General features: G+C 38.8%; 1 protein-coding gene across 4 annotated transcripts in view; it reads right to left on the bottom strand.

Moving 5' to 3' along the window:
• The window catches only part of INPP4A (inositol polyphosphate-4-phosphatase type I A), a 107,398-nt gene that overhangs the window by 89,344 nt on the left and 758 nt on the right, over positions 1 to 17,296 (bottom strand). The gene's annotated exons all lie outside the window — the stretch shown is intronic.

Consider the following 17,296-nt stretch of genomic DNA (forward strand, 5'->3'; position numbering starts at 1 on the left):
AGTTACCTTTTATTGTCCTCTTTAAGTCCACACACTAGTTTTTGTACTTCAAGCAGCTAGTTAGTACAGGGTCTTCTTGGAGAGCTGAATGCCAAATACAGGAGGAAAATGTAACTAACAGGATTGCTTTTTTACCTCTTGGAAGTTTTGGGGGCTGCTCATCCTTTTTCCTACAAAAACAGTTTTCATCAGTTTTTATCACTACCTCTGCTACTCATCAGTTTTCTCTAAGTACACTTAGAAGACTGAAGGAAGGTGTGAAAAAGGTAGATACATAGGAATACAGGCAGTACTATGGTACTCCAGTCTCAGCCTAGTTTCTAGAAACTAAAGACATAACACCTGAACTACAGGACAAACCTGGCTTAAATGCAGCACAGCAGAGAATAACAGCACCAGCAGAATGAATTACTGTCTTTAGCTCACATAACACTCAACATACTCCAATTTGTGTACCAAAGCAGACCAACCCTAGTTTTTCAAAATAGCATAAAATTAATCCCAGCAACACGTGGGAGATAGCATTCTGAGTATTCAGTTTGGGAGAGCAACTAAGAGCAGCTGGTGCAGAGCAGCATGTCTCCAAGCTAATCTCTAAACTGTTATTAAGTCCCAGAGCACTTCTACTATCATCTGCAAGAATGAGATAATTCAGGAAATTACTGTTAGGCCTTTTTTTCTGTCCTCAGTCTTTCAAGCCTCAGAGCTAACAATTAATAAGAAAGTAAAAGAAAAAAAAAATTCATATAATTAGGCTGGTAGGTCTTACTTTAGAGATTAACCAGTTAAACATCCAAAAAGTTTTCCATCTCCTAGGTATTTTTTATCCTATTGCCTGTTTGAACAGACACAATATAATCTATTTTTGCACTGTACAATCGCCATGGGTACTAAAGAATGAGACTTGTACACTTGTGGCTAATTAAAGGTAATGCCAACACTTATGTGCACATACACCATAATAAAGCACTTACCTTTCTTTGCAGGTGAAAACACAAAATTAGTCAGCTAGATTTTGTAGTAATTTTACTCTATTTCCTCAAGTCTATCAAATTATTAAAACAGTGCTGCCACAAAATCACTCAGAGCGAATTATCTGCTTGAAAAATATCTCTATAGACAGGTGTAATTTTTGAAGTAGGAACAGTTTTCTCCTGGCATTCTTTTAAGCAACATAAAATGTTTAAGTCTTGTAACTGTTGTATCTAAACAACATAGAGGAAGTAACTCTTGTATTTATGAAAAATCCTTTAGTACATTTCTCAAAAAATGTCACTTGGAACATGAAGCTACACAGATAATAAAACTTGAATCTCTTAGAATAAGTTCAGCAAATACTTTAAGAGGACAGTAGAGAGGTACAGGCCTACCCATCTTAGTGCACATACTTATCCACATCTGGCTCAATGCTGCATGGAGAGACTGAAGATCAAACCAAGGAAAGGCATGTTTTGCAAAGAAAATTAAGGCAGAAAAACGCCTTAGGATTAAACTACTCTGAGAAGCATAAGGTACACAAGATACACCCTCTGTTATTAAGTTGCCCTAAGGCTGGGACAGAGTCAGAAGTTTTAAAGCACCTATGGATATATATATAGTGTATCAGGGATTATCAACTCTGTGATATTCAATGTTTCCCTCAAATGTCCAATGGCTAATATTGCAAGATTAGGTAAAAGTCTCAGCTCTGACTCTTAAAATTAAGTAGCCATCTGCAAATGTCTACTCTTTTGTGTTTTAGCAGAGGGAACTTCAAAAACCTGAACCACAAAAATTTAAGTGCAAAAACACTATTAGAAGGATTTCCAGCTCAGGGTTATTTGAAACCTCATCAGTGTTTACAACTAGCGTGCATAGTGAGTTTTGACCAGTGGCAGCAAGGTAGCTGCACCCAATTACAGTTGCTTGGACTGGCATACTGCAGAAATATTTAGACTGGTTCTCTCCATATGGACAGTACTTTTCTCTCAAAAGAACAGCACCAATGTGAGACTTTCCTCTAAGGAGACAAAGGCATCTTCTGTCCATTGCTACATTACAGGGTATCTCTACTCAGTTATGCTTTCCCTATGCCTCTGTAGCCACACATCCACAAGCAAAGTAGCAAAGCCACCTCCCTTTCTCACTCTAGTAACTCCTTTCAATTTGTATTTTAAAAATGCTCAAGGACAAAGCAGTTTTCCCTATGGTTATAGGTAATTTCTTTAACAGAAGTTACTTAAAACACCGACTCCAGTCAGATAACTAACTTTCTGTTCTGCAAGTAACTTCACCAATGCCAGTATAACTTACTCAGCACAAGAAAGACACCGAGGTTCGACTTCAAGCTGTTTTCAATATGTAGGACTGGGTGACAAACAGGAAGAAGTCAGTCTCTCAAGGCGTGAGTTTTGTGCCTCTGAGCACAGGAAGAGCAGAAAGCCAAAACGTTATCAGTCATGAGTGTCTCAGATGTCTTGTGCAAACCTGTCCCCTTTAGAACTAAAACTGCTAGGAAGCACTGATCAATAACTATAGGTAACTCTGAATTGCTTCACTTTGTGTAAGGCTGAAGTAATCCAACTGGCAGTGAATGAAAAAAAAAATCAGGGAATCTGTGGGAACATAAGCACATCCAAAGGAGAGATCAGCAAAACCTACCACATCTGTGATCCACATTTCTGCGGGGTCCTGATAGGTATAAGCAAAAGTGACAGCAAAACAACTACTCTAATATGTAAACTACTTGAGAAACCTTTTTAGCAACTGTTTTCTAGGTTCATGCTCAATACAGAAAACCACTTTAAGTATTCTAGTGATACAATTAAAAGTACTAAGAAAAAGGAAGTATTTAACTTTGCAGAGACCTCAGGTTCCTCTGACTAAAATCTGTTGCCTTCAAATAGCAGTCTCCAAGTCTCAAATGAAATCTTTTGGTGTTTTATACTTTATCCTGCCTCTGGCTCACAACTGTTATCCCCATAACCCTTCAGCAGAATGAACTAATAGATCATATAATTTTTCACCTCTTTGCTATAAGACATTCTAACATGCCTACCTCTAGAGACCCCAGCAAGTCAGTTCAACCTAGACTGGTGTCAGTTACACCAGTAAAACCCACAGAAAAAAAATTCTGAGCCAGCCCTTCACTCCCATTCTGCTTCCAACAGCAGGCTCATGTCTCTCAGCATGCAGACAACTGGGCTGAAGCCCAGACAATATAAGTGCACTTAAAAAAGCCTTGACAAAAACACCAGTGCTGATGCAAACAAGCATATCCTGTTTCAGCTCATTTCCAACAGCTACCTAGAAAACTCTTAACTCTGCTTAAAGTATGTTTAATTACATTAATTAGTAATTTCTCAGTTCCAAAGGTTTGCAAAGTAGAAAGGAGACAGCAGTTAAAGCTGTGCTTTTCTGTTCCCCAAAGAAGCAATAGGCGGCCACTTGAACTCACACCTGTAAGAGCTAAACCTTTCACAATTTGTTGATGAACCAGAACTTGACACCATTCATTTAAAAGGAGTTACTTTTTTCATCTAAAACTATTAGATGCTATTAGAACTATTAGTTCTAGCAGTATTTCTGTTTTCTGTATATTGCTTACTACCTTACCTTTCCTCATGTCAACTTGTCCTGTTTCTCCTGCTACAAAAATGTACAGATGTTTCTTTCTTTCTATGATTCTGCATGACTTCCACAGAAGTAAAGGTTTGATCCAACACCCACTGATGTTAGAAGAAGAGACAAGTAAGATCATAAAGAGAGGAAAATAGCCAGAATGTAAAAGGTCTGTTCTAACCAATTTAGTGTCTGGCTTTCACAGTTTTCAATGACACCAAGTGCCAAGAACAAAGTCTTCCTCAGCTGGAGTCCTGGCAGGTATCATAAGCAAAGATTATGGGTTTGTGTAGTCTTCATTCTCAGTGTACTTATCATCATGAACTCCATTTGCACACTGCAATCTATTTATTCTCCTGCAACAGAATACAACTTGATATGATTTTTTAAAGGGGAAAAAAAATCCCCAAACCTCAGAAAAATATTACATCTTTTCATCCTATCTTCCGTTACCTACAAAAGTTTCTGTTGACCATAGTTATCTGAATACACACCCTACACAGACAAATTTAAGAGTTCCTGTGCATATGAAACTGACATGCATAAGAAAGTTTACACTTTTGCAGATATTTCTCACCTACAGATATGTGGACAAATACCTTTTTATGAGCAGAAAACCATCTACAGATGTCTCGCTTATCTCTCCCTTTTTATTGGCCCATAGCCAAAAACAAATAAACAAAAAAGTTCAAATAATTTTATCTTAATCAAATCTGTCATTACTAGCTCAAATTGAAAGAGGAAAATGGCCAATGTGTCAAAAAGAAAAAAAACCCACAATATTTTAATTGGCCTTTGCATTGTTTTTGGAGAGCTCCCGAATAACACACAGCTCTTGCAATAACAGACAGCTACCAATTTTATCCTGTTTCTCTGAAATTAAAAGCCAATTTCAAGGGTAGCAACAACTCTGTCCAGCAAAATAATTTACCATCATGAGTTGTTTCTGGTTTTAGACTTTGTTTTCCTTGAGCAATAAGTAAGCACTGATTTTAATTTTTCAAGCATTAAGAAAATTCTCCATCTCAAAGCCTACATTCACCCTGCCTGGGAAAGAACACATACTTTTTTCCAAAGCAACATTGCTATTGATTGCAATCACCAGCAGCAGCATTACACTTCACATGTCTCTGGGTTCTGTCTACCCATGGCCACTCACCCCTTCTACCAGTGATTCCTTGGACAAAACCAGCAACAACAAAGGCAAGCAAAGCCTGCAGATTCTAAACTAGGTGGTGACTTGTACTAAAACATAAATTAAACCACCCCAAAAACCGAAGAGCTATTTGTGAGGTTTTTGCTTATACTGTTTCTTGAGATATTCTAAAAGGACAGGCAGTCAACAGCCACATTTAGCCTTCTATGTCACCCTCCTGTGAGTCGTGTTGCATTTTTCCCCCACGATGCAAGTAGCCATAAATAGATGTGGGAATCCAAAAATATGAAATTGGTTTTGTAGGATTGGTTTTCTTTACTTAAAAAGGGATTATAGCTGAAAGAATGAAAGAAAAAAAAATCACATCATACAGTGCAATACATTTAACTACATTTACAATTGTCTAGGGAAAAGAAAGATCTGAGCAAATTCACCATCTGAAATGAAACCCAGAGTTTTACAGCACACCAAAATAAAAACACACAGAAATACAGAACTCTCCCAAAGTCAGAGTACAGGATGTAAGTTTACTTTATGCAGCAGCAACCATCATACACAACAGACATTACTGTTATGTCTGATTAGTAGATATCATAGTATGGTAGTCCAGATCCCAGCTACAAAGTACTATGGGGAACAAAATACATGAGAAGTTTCTTCTCCTACATGTCCAAAAACATAAATTACTCTACCTAAGCTACACCACAGCAGTTCCCTTCTTGCCCTGCCCTGGCCCATTTGTATTGGTAAAAACCATCTTTTGCAATCACATCTAGATAAACCACTGCAAATGACTCACAGAAGCACATTAGTAAAGTGGGATTTATGCCATCTTTTTTTTTTTCAGTCAAGACAAATTAAAGTGATTTGGCAATACTGCAAACATAATTCAGCATCTCTGGCACTGTTTAGAAAACTGTGATCACAGCTTCACATGTATTAAGACAGGTGGTCATCTGCAAAATTTCATGCTGATGCATCCAAAGAACAGATACTCAGTCAGCCATTTGAACTATGGGTAAATAGGATGGGTGGGAAAAGAAGAAGATAGGATCCAAGAGGGTATGATTAAGCAAATACCGTGTTCCTGAGAGGATGAAACTCCAGCATTAAATATAGACATTCTGTGAAATGCCTCTCAAATCTCAAGTGTTGCATTTTACATTAACAACAAATTTAAAACTAAGACTTCTATAAAAATATAGAAGACAACTTATTTTGATACAAAACACCTTCTTACAATAATTATTTAAATATGTTATCAAACTGCAATAATGTTTCTCCCCCACCCCTTCTCTCCTTTTAACTTTGCCTGAAATCAGTTCTCCAATTACATGAACAAATCCACTTTGCTTCAGGCATTCTTCTGGCACCAAGAAATGGAAGCAGGGTATCAAGTTAATTAGGAGCATGATATTAAAAGCTGTGTTATCAGCAAGTGAAGGTGCAGACAGCAGCAGATTTTCTGTGACTCTTTATGAGAGAACTTGTCTCCACTTCCATCTGAAAGTCAACATCCAGTGCTCTGAATATGGACATTCAGTTAAAGGCTGGAGGCCAAACAGCAAGAGATTTCAGATTCAAGCAGTTATAAAAGAGAAGTTCCAGAAGTTCCATCTCATCACCCACCACCACGTTTTCCAGTAAAAATCATCTTCATGGGGACATCACAGAGCTCCCACTCCAGCTTAATGCCCCTCCTGTTCAGAGAGAAGACTGCTTCCCTACTACTCATTTTGACACATTTACTCATTACGCCTGTCATTTCAAGGATTTCCACACTGATCGTTACTGCCAGGAACACCCTTTTTGAGCCTAAACTCTGCCTTCATTTCCACCCCTGCTAGTACCCAATGCTGAGTGTTGCAGAGGAATTCAGTATCTGATAAATGCAATGTCATACACACTCATCAATACCAAAATATCACTTTCAAATGTGAATCTGACAGGAGGTCTCTGGGAAGGGACTTTTTTTAGCATTTCAACCACACAGACACAGAGTAACAGGTCTAAACAGCATATGGTAAAGCTTCTTTGTGTAAAAATCAGACAGAAAAGAGCAGGATGAGGCTGAAAGGTAACATGGAAAATGGCTTTAGCTGGGCTGCCAGAAAAAGACAAGAGTTATCAACTCTGCTGGTATACTGGTAAATATAAGCACATTCCATATACACATAGAGATGCAGTTGCTTTTTCTCCCAGAAAACTTGACTAAATCTTATTGAAGAATATTCAAATGAATTCCCAAAAACATGTAAAACAAGCCAACAAAACTCTTCAATGATAACAAGGAAACATGTAGCTTTATCTTCCTTTTCAACCTTCCTTTCAACCTACCCCCCATTACCTTACATCACAGTGCCTGTTCTCAGCTGTGTTCAATACATTATTTAGGAGAAAACCAGGTCTACACCCAGATTATTTCCAGCCACACACAGCACAACAGGAGAGCATGAATATATCCTGCACTGTTTTATCATTCCACTCTCATCACCAAACAATCTCAGACAAATGCAAGACTTTTTTAGAAAGTACCTCGAGTAAATGAAGCAAACATAAAAAAAAAAAAAGCTTTTCTCTAAGTTACCCACTTGCACAATGCTTTTAAACACTGTTAACCAAACCCCTCCTATATACACAGCCATTAACCTTGTAAAAGAGTACAACAGCTGTTCAAAGGCAAACAGGAAGGCAGGTGATGGGATGGGGAAGGGGACTGAGTTCCATTTGCCAGCTTGGGAATGCTTAGCCTTTGGGAAGGTCAGCAAGCAGCTCTTCAGAGACAGAGGCTGACTAGAATCACCTCTCATGTTGCCCAGCCTCCAGGAGAATAGAGATGTTTATTTCCTATGGGATGTTACTCAACTTTGGTTCAGTAGGAAACAAAAAAAAAACCCTTTATATCCCATATGCCATAGTACTCAGAGCTACCTGTCAGGAAGGATTACAAGCCAACATTTTAGTAATGCATGAAACTTCCAGCTTCAACACAAACTTCCAGCTACAAGTGTTTCACCTTGACAAACAGCCTTACAAAGCACTCCATCAGAAGTGAAAAGCTGTTCATTTAGACCAAAAGAGTAGAAAGTGGCATGTATCTTGCAGCTGGTGGAAACAGCAAAGATGAGATCCAGAATGCAGAGTTATTGACAATATAACAAACCATTTCCTTGATGTCAATGTCTTGTTGAAGACATAGTCAACTATCAACCATAGTTTTATTTTTAAGTCATCTTTCTTCCTCTCTGGAAATTAATTACATTTGCATACTTCTCTCTACCCACAGGGTAGCCATTAAAGAAGTTTTTGTATTAGTAATCATCATCACTAAAATCAAAGTAGCTGCGAATATTTTTGGATAACCATGTAAACTGAAATATTATTTTTATATGCATCAGCCAAAATTAATGGTTTTCTTTGATTTAGGTATCTATAGTAGTCAGCATGGGAAGCTCATGCTTCACTTCTAAGTTTTCTTTTTTCCTTTTATGCTTTAGCATACTGGTTTTGAAAGTAGAGCAAATTCTTATAACTTAAAAATTCTACACAGCCTCTGTACCGGACTTTCTAATTTGCACAGTACCTTGAAGGTATTCCTTTAAAGCATTATTTCAGTATTTTTAAAATTTATTGTGCAGTAGGCTGCTTCTCCTTTTATTTTCTTTCTGAGAAATGCCAATCTCCCAACTTCTAAACTTCTGTGTACTTTTGCTTTCTGACTGCTAATTCTGGTAATTTACTAGTACCAGAATTCTCCCAGAATTCACAGTTCTCCTTCCTTTCTTTTATAAATATTTTTAGAGCATTATTTTGGTGATTTTTTTTTTGCTTTTTCAAGTCTTTCTTCTTGCAGTTTTTTATATTCTCCTGATCTTCAATCACAATTCTAGATTGTCTTCCATTATCTCCTTCCCAGCAATATCATCAAAATGATAGCTAAATTATATCTTCCCTATATTATCCATAAATTAACATAGAGGTCTTTTAAAGTCTGTGTGCCTACAACTCATATATAATCCTGCCAAACTTTCATGGGCAGACCATACCCCTCAGCTTGTGCTCTGCAAGCACCCTTTCTGTTCAGGCATATATCTCTTTCCACCTCCACAGCTTCCGTGTTTCAATTGATCCAAATTCTAGTCTAATCCCAATGTGGAATCATAGCTGTAGCAATGACGAAAAAAGAGTCATGAAAAAAAAAAAAAATCCCCTCTTCCTTCTACTTATAGAAGTAATACTTTTTACTTCTACTTACAGAAATTACACTTACTTTTTTTTTTTTCTTTATTCCCAAGCTCTTGCAACATTTTAGGTAAATTGAAGCTCTGCTCCTTCCAGAACCATACAACATTACCCTCACTAGGAGAATGTATCTTCAAGGGCTCTCTAACTGGATGCCAAACAATAAACAAACAAACAAACAAAAAGGACAACAAAATGGATGGATTTTTAGCACTTCTTGGTTCCTCCAATCCTCAGATCTCACAGTTTTAATTATACCAACTGTTCACAAGCTGTAATTTATAAATCCCAGGAGCAGGTCTCAGATGGGAAATATCAGACCAAGGGGAACATGCACCGCCACAACATTGCTCCCTCCACACCATCTTCCTTGGCACCACCCATGTGCTGGGAACCTTAGCCTCAGCAAAAGGCTGCATTTACAGCTCCACTTAGATTTAGGCTTACCCTTAGGATTATGGTTGAGAAAACCACAAAGCCTACAGCTCCAGGAACAGTGGAATTACAAAAGGCATGCCAAATGGAGCTCTCCATTAAAAATAGTAAAATAGCATGCTGTGTGTCACCTGAAATTCTGCTATTCCTGAAACTCCTCTTGACTGACTGTATTTTGCTGTGTTTACTTTTTATAGAATATACAATCTTCTGGTCATAAAAGACTACTTGCTTTCAGCTTGAAAGCCTCTTGGGAACACAGAACTGTAACTTGCCATTTATATATTAAGTACAGAACATTTCAAAACACCATGACACAGCAATAACAAAGTGAGAACTTGATATAGAATTAAAGGGTTCTTTTCTATATCTATCTCTAGATCAAGTGAAGCTGTAAATCCATAGCTCATGCTGGATGTCTGTGTCTCTAGCACTGCTACCACAGCCACTAATATTTCTAGCAGAAATACAGCTCTTACTGATACTTCTTGGAAAGGGTAATTTCACTAAAAGATAGACTGGGTCAAACTAACAGGAACACGTATTCTTGGGTAATCTGTTCTTGCCAAAAGAAACATACTGTAGAAAAGATTAAATCGGAGCATATGTAGTTTTCTCAAGTCTTACAAACTTTGTAAAATGAAGTCTGTCTATTACTTGAAATAAAACACTCTAAGTAATGCTGACAACTTAGATGGTAGCAACCATACATTTTGGGTTATTGCTCAACAAATGTTTCCTCACGTTTGTTGAAGAAAAGGTGCATTGCTTGGGAAGAGAAAGGGTTTTGCTAGACATCAAAGCAAAGGTGCACTTCAACATTTCCACTATTCTTACCTAAAGGGGAAGAGAAGGAAAATCTCTGTTTACAGTGAAAGCACTTCCTCCTTAACACAAGATTTCCCCTGTTTTTCTAATGGCCAACTCACTTAAATGCCATCATTAGTCCCACACTATTTTAAAAACCTCTTATATGCCATTGCATATCAAACATTACACTGCCATGCCACCGAACAACAGCTGAGATACAGGCTCCCATAAAGTTTGTAAAGCACTTTTTAACTGTTCAGCACAAGAGGAGCAATCAGAAGGTGGGACCAGTAGCATCCGTGCCTGTAACTACGCCTGCTCAACACCACTTCTTAAAGGACTATTCTTTTCACTTGCTTACATTTTTCCAAAGTGCAAGCCCAGAAATTTTTCATGCTGAGTGTTTGTCTCAGACTGGTTTTTAAAGAACAAATTCATCAGTTTCAGCTCAAACAGTTCAGTTGCTACCAAGAGTAAGGTCTAAAGAAAAAACATTTTGCATAATATGAAAAAAATCCAAAAACAACCAACTGTAAGTCTTTCCTTTCTACTGAAATCCTTTAAAAAGTCACAGTAAAGACAGTACCGGTAGAGGTTAATTCACAACAAAAACTTCCAATGAGCACTCTTGATTTCCACAGGTATCACAGCTGCACACGCACTGCCTTACAGGCAACCCAAGAGGTTCAGAAGACAATTCCTTATAATTATCATTCAACAGTTTGGCTAAATATTGAATTTGGCCAACAGAACCTGTATTTCTACAACAAGACTTCAGGGATAAGAAAGAAATATCAAATTCAAAAACACAGGTAAAAATGCCATACCAAAGGCCATTTTTAGAGCAGAAAAAGTACCTGAAGAGCAATACTGGTAAGTTGTCAGAAGACAAGGACTGATGTTTGGAGCCAGAATTCAGGTCAGAAACAACATGGCTGAGAGGGATCTTTGCAGTAAAGAGCTGGGAAATTGCCAAAAATGGGCAGACCAAAGAGATGGGACAAGTAGCATAAGGAGGAAAACCAAAAGGAGCAGTCTAAACTAGTGTAAGGAGGCTGGGAACCATCTCTGGGAATGGGAGAGATACTGGACACAGATTTCAAGGGAGAACCAGCCAGATTCTGCAGAAAGAATAAAGTACCAACTAGCTGGGGTGTCCAACTCAAGACACCCACGATTCAACATTGGAAGTATACAGCCTTTTACATAATAAATGCAGTAATAGATGGGAGGGCTTAGATGTTCTATGAAACGGAAACCAAATCTTAAATCACGCACACAAAATCTGAGAAATATTGTACTGAACAATGGCAAAAGGAAAATTTTCAGACTTGCCTTGTGCCACACAGAAACTCTGAGGAGTGGTAGGTTGTGTCACAGGCCTCTGGAAGGATGCAGCTCTCAATTAAAAAACCAATTTTGTCCTCCTCTTCCTTTAATCTGCTGCTTTGATGGCTGTACAACTTCCAATTTCTGCAACAAACAAAGCTGTTACACTCCCTGATAGTTACTGAACAGTTCATCCCCAGATTAGACCCCTCCTGTGCACTAAATACAACACGAGAAAAGTAGATCATCTAACCAAAGATTTAGCATAATTGGAATCCATGAGGCCAAACTGTGGCTACATAGATTGCTCTTTTAAGACAGCTATTTTGACAGCAGTGTGGGTCATTTGCAGTTTAAAATGCTGTATTCATGCCTCTGAACTGCCACATTTATACGGAGCAGCATTGCTTTCCATTTGGCATGGAACCAGTTTCAAGCACCTCTCCCAATCTCAGAAATGATGAGGAGTAGAAGTTGAATTTGGGAGTAGAAGTTAGGATCACTGGAAGAGCTCAAGGACTGTGTTCATCCATGTTCATAGAAATATGCAACTGGACAACAAAGCAAGTCTGTGAGTCCACAGGGAGTTAAGCGTCACAGGCCAAAAGCTTCCAGCTTCTAGCTGTGACATCAACTTTTAAATGTACACACACACACATATATATATATATATATAAGGCTTTATACTGAAATTATAATCTACTGTTATCATATTAATTGTTGCTGTAACTGTCTGTGTGATACTGCACAATTTTGAACTTTAAAAAGTGACCCATAAAACCTGGAAGGGATAAGATAGTCATGAGATAATTCTCCTGTGCAGATAATGTCCAGTCTCAAAAACGGAAATGCTGAGAAATGTTCTGCAGACTTCTGGACTTGGACAGGAAGACTTATCCCAGATTTTACATTTTATGTGTAGCATCTTCTACAAGACAACATATGAGAATCTTTTTTAAAAGAAATTATGCAATGTACAGTAAGTTTTAATATTTACAGAACTGTAAGCAGAATCAACAGTGCACTAGTACTTAGCAAATTATGGTAAAAAATATAACAGAGAAATGGCACTAAGAGTTCTGCAATTAGCTCTGGTGACTGAAGATATTACCACACTGCTGTCCAAGTTTACAGCCTCCCAAGCAAAGTCAATGGACCAGATCTAGTGAACATTCTTCAGAAATGTCAAGCCAACAGTTTAAATTAAGCCACTGAACTTTGCACTAAAGCTGCTGAAGCGTAGGGACACATTTCGTTCCACCTGCCCTGCTGTGGGAGGCAGTAGTTTCCAGCCTAATGAATGTAAAAAGTAGGTACATGATTGAAAGACTTGTTACTGGCATGACAAAATGTAGGTGGGTAAGGGGGAAAACTTAAAAAAATTAAATCTCTAGATATTTTGAGATCAATACCTACTCTATTCAGTGCAACACAAACACCACCCCCACTTCCCAAGCTAGTTTTTAAAAGAGCACTGTGAAAAATTAGAGGCTTAGCAAACTACGAAAAATTATTCTCTTAACACTGGTCATCACAGAGAAAATGTAGAGAAAGAGCTGGAAAAAACAAAAGAGACTCTAAGCAGGCCAAGTATTTTTAAAATACCTGATACAAAGCCATTTCATTCTGAAGTCTTATTATAACTCTTAAAGACTGGACAACTGTTTAAAAATTTCCTTAAGTCTGAATCCAAGATTCAGACAGCCAAGGGTTAAGACGTTAAGACTTGAAGCAAACACAAACAGGAATTATAGAAAGATCCAATGCCTAACCTTAGCAGTAAACCCAGCACTGCATTTCAGCACAACAGATTTAACAACAGAGAATGAGTGGAAGAACAAAGTCTTAGCAAATCTCTGTCTCCACTCCTAGCTGTAATTTCCACTTTATAGACTTGTTCTATTCACGGCAAGGAGAAAATCCAGGTATGAAATTCTTTCTAATCACATTTCATTTTACTCAAAGGAAGTTAGAGAAAACTCAGTGACACAACAGGGTAGAGCCAGGTAAAATAGTTTTTCAAGCACAGAGTTAATCTGGGCTTCTTAGCCTTGCATAAAAGGTGGGAACTGAGCATGTGCAGAGGCATTCACAGGAACTGGTTATAGTTGCAGCATTCTGCACAGTTTGCAACATTGCAGTAAGGGTACCTTAACTATAAACTGCCCCAGGGAATTGAAGTGTGCTATTTCCAAAGATTTGCAACATCTGTACATACACGCTTCCTATAATTAACACATATTATTTTGTTAAGGAAGACTAAAATACCCATGCTTGTGAGAGCTAATGACCCCAACAGCTCTAAAACATCTTACCTAGCAATGGAAGTTAGCAGCACACAAACCTTGTAGCAGGCCTCTGTCTGCAGGGTCTCACTCAGAGTGACACAGCCCCACTTGCTTCCTATATGCTCAGATTCAGGATGCATTTGCCACAGAAGCCCAGCTATAAAGCCCAGCCCCTGCTTTTGCATTCCCCCCAAGCACACCCCAGCTAGAGCTACAAGTTTGGGATACTTCCAGATTTTTTTCAGAAATTACAACTCCAAGTGCTCCACTGGAAAATGCTACAAAACCTTGATGAGAAACATACTGGATGAATTTTTCCTATCACTATTTGTCCTCCTTCCTGTGCTGTCTTATCCTCTACACTCATTTACCTTCACATCCCCCTCCTCTATATCCATACTCCTTTTCTCCTATGCTATTCCCTTTCACCTCACTTGGTTATCTCCTTCACAATATCTGCTCTGTCTGCAACAAACTGGAAGAACACAGCTGTATTTAGAGAGAAGCAACTTGCACGCAACAGGCTTCTCCATCAGCTCACCACAGCAGCAGATGCACAAACAAGATGCAGGCATTTGTGAGATATACAAGAACATCAAAGGGCACCAGTGGGCCAGGTCTAAACATAACAGCGCAAGAATGTCTATGTCTTTTTGAAAATATCCTGCTGGTTTCATGCAAGGTCTTAGCAATATCTCACTGCTGTACATAATGACTACTTTTAGTGAATACTGATGCATTTTTACAAACCTCTGTTGCAGAGAAATCATTAGTCACATACTACAAGCTGGACAGAAAATCTCCTTCGCCTAAGTTAAACATCTCAACTTGCCTGGAAATTCAGGGAAAAACTACATTACTCATCAAGATGGTTTTAGCTAAGTTAGGATGTACCTTGGTACTTCAATTTCCCAGTTCACTATTTATTACATATTTGGTAAAATCCTCATAAATTCAAGAATTTCACACTCAGTGGAAGTCCAGAAACAGCCCTCTTGCTGAGTGAATACACTTAACTGAAAGCTTCAAACGCTGTTTTCAGGAAGTGCTAACATATGCCTGTAGTACTGGCACCTGCCTTTCCTCTGTGAGAGACAGAAGTAGCTGGATCAATGGGCTGACAGAAGCACAATGTCCACCTGTGTTGGCTCATGCAACTTCATTAACCTGTTTATGGTGCAGGGAAAACAGAGCAGCAATTGCCAGGAAAGCCTCAAGTGTTTGCCTTACCGTGTACGACACAAACCACAAAGACTATGACCCTACCATTCCCCTGTGCAGCCAAGACACACACCCTTCTCTCAGTCATGTCCTGAATTTACAATGTTCCTGTCATTTTCTGTACTTCACTTGATTTGCTCTTCATTGTCTACCTGCTTTTTGTTGATTGTCACTTGGTTTTGCCTCACGTGCCACCAGCCCGTGGTGACACTTCCCACAGTAAGCAAAGCACTACAGAGAACAGAACATGGGAAGCAAAGGAAGGAAGGCAGTGGTAGCAGGAGGTGCCTGTAAAACAGAAAAGGGAAATGCCTCCTTCTATCTGAGAGCCAGAAGAATCAACTTCATCTGTAGGAAAGAGATTATTGTATTAGAGAAAGCAGCAATAGGTGTGATTTAAATACTTTTGAGGCTATGCCCGTCTGTCTGACAGATGTGCACAAAGTAGATACACCCTAAAGCTTTCCTTTTCCAAGGTCAACAACATTTTCCAACAATGTTTCTGCAAAGGATGTCTGTTTGAGATTTAGGTAGATAATCCAACAATGGAGAGGAAATTCAGTTTATCAGACAAGAAACAGGAAGGTAAGTGGCAAGCAGAAGCAAAGAACTGAGCTGTGCTGCCTGTATTATTTGATCTCCCATCTCTCTTCAAATACAACAGGTAGAGGTTTCAAACTTCATCTCCAAGCAAGGCAATTGCTCTTCATATCCAGTCAAGAAATGGGGGTTTTTCCAACAGAGATATCTACAAAGGGGATTCTGTAGGTATTATACTCTAACGGTGCATCTCATGCACTAGCAATTGGGCAATTAAAATTTGCTGTAGCAGAGCACAGCCCAGAAGCCTAATTAAATCTTAACAAGGAAACATGAACTGAAAGGGGATCCTTGGCCTTCTCATTTTCCTTCCTAATTCTAATATAACAATACAGAGACTAAGGAACCAGAACATATAGGAAACAAAGCAATCATTTCTTCTAGCAGTTAGTTCACAGAGAGAACCTCCATTTAACACAGCATCTGTACAATCAGACTGGACTTGAACAGGTCTAAGAGACGATTCATGACATCCAACCCTCAATATATCTGAGATCTTAAGACTGAAAAATCTACTACCTGAGAAGAGGTACAGCCTTCAGTCTCAACTGACAGGAAATTAGACAGATGTAAAATAAGCAAGTTTCTGCAGAGGTGTCATTACTGTCTTCAGTAAGGGAGCCAAACACCCTCTGAAGATCACATGGTTCTTTTGCCACAGTTTGGCAGGGTTCTTTGCTTCTCCATGGCTCCCTGAAAGCTACCACCTACTATAGATTAAGTTAAAATTAGCTCATTAAAAATAAATTAAATCAGAGGGAAAGTTATCATCTATCTAGCAAAATACATACAGCCTAGATACAGACACTTGAAAACAGCCCTGAAATCATGATTTGCTATCAACTTAGTACTGCAGCAGGGAACAGTGAGTAAAAGAGGTCACATCCACCTCAAAGTTTGAAAGTGCCAGAACTTCTAAATTTAAGAACACTGAATGTCAAGTTCCTGCCAAAAATACAAATGCACCCCCCGCCATTTGCTCCCACCTAACATTTGCATAGAGAGTCAGAGATACTTGTGAAAAAATTGGCAAATACTGTGCTCTCTGAGTTCCTAGAAGCAAGGCAGTCCACTGAATTAAGATCTTGAGAAGCAGGAAGAAAAACTTAGTAAGCTTTTAATTAAGAGCTTTTGTGAAAAGCGTTAGCAGACAGTTGTTCTGCAGTGGGAAACTGCAAAGTAATCTTGTTTACAGCACAAGAGGGTTTTCTAGGGTTTGAGGGCAGAGACAAACATGAGTCCCTGCTCTGTTGCTTAAGAAGTAACCCAGCAAGATCCTCCCAGCTGGGTCTCTACTACCGGCCTAGACAAGCTCAACAGCAGAGGCTTCTGCAGAGGGATGATACCGGCCTGCAGATGGAGAGCTTCTGTCAACAGAAGCTGGATCACCCAGGCAAAAGCCCCTCTAGCGTCTCTGCAATCCAAGCTGGGCTTGATCAGCATATACAGACTTTACTCATGGTATGGGGGAAATGTATGCCACTGGAATAAACCTTCAAGTCCATTCTTAACGCTGCTCCAACGCTGCTGCCCAAACCCACATAAGACGGATGATGGTGCATCAGTACTGCAAAGGCATTTCTACCATATTTCACAACCATATTCCAGCTCAATA

The sequence above is a fragment of the Taeniopygia guttata genome, chromosome 1 (assembly GCF_048771995.1).
Source record: "Taeniopygia guttata chromosome 1, bTaeGut7.mat, whole genome shotgun sequence".
Classification (NCBI taxonomy): Eukaryota; Metazoa; Chordata; class Aves; order Passeriformes; family Estrildidae; genus Taeniopygia; species Taeniopygia guttata.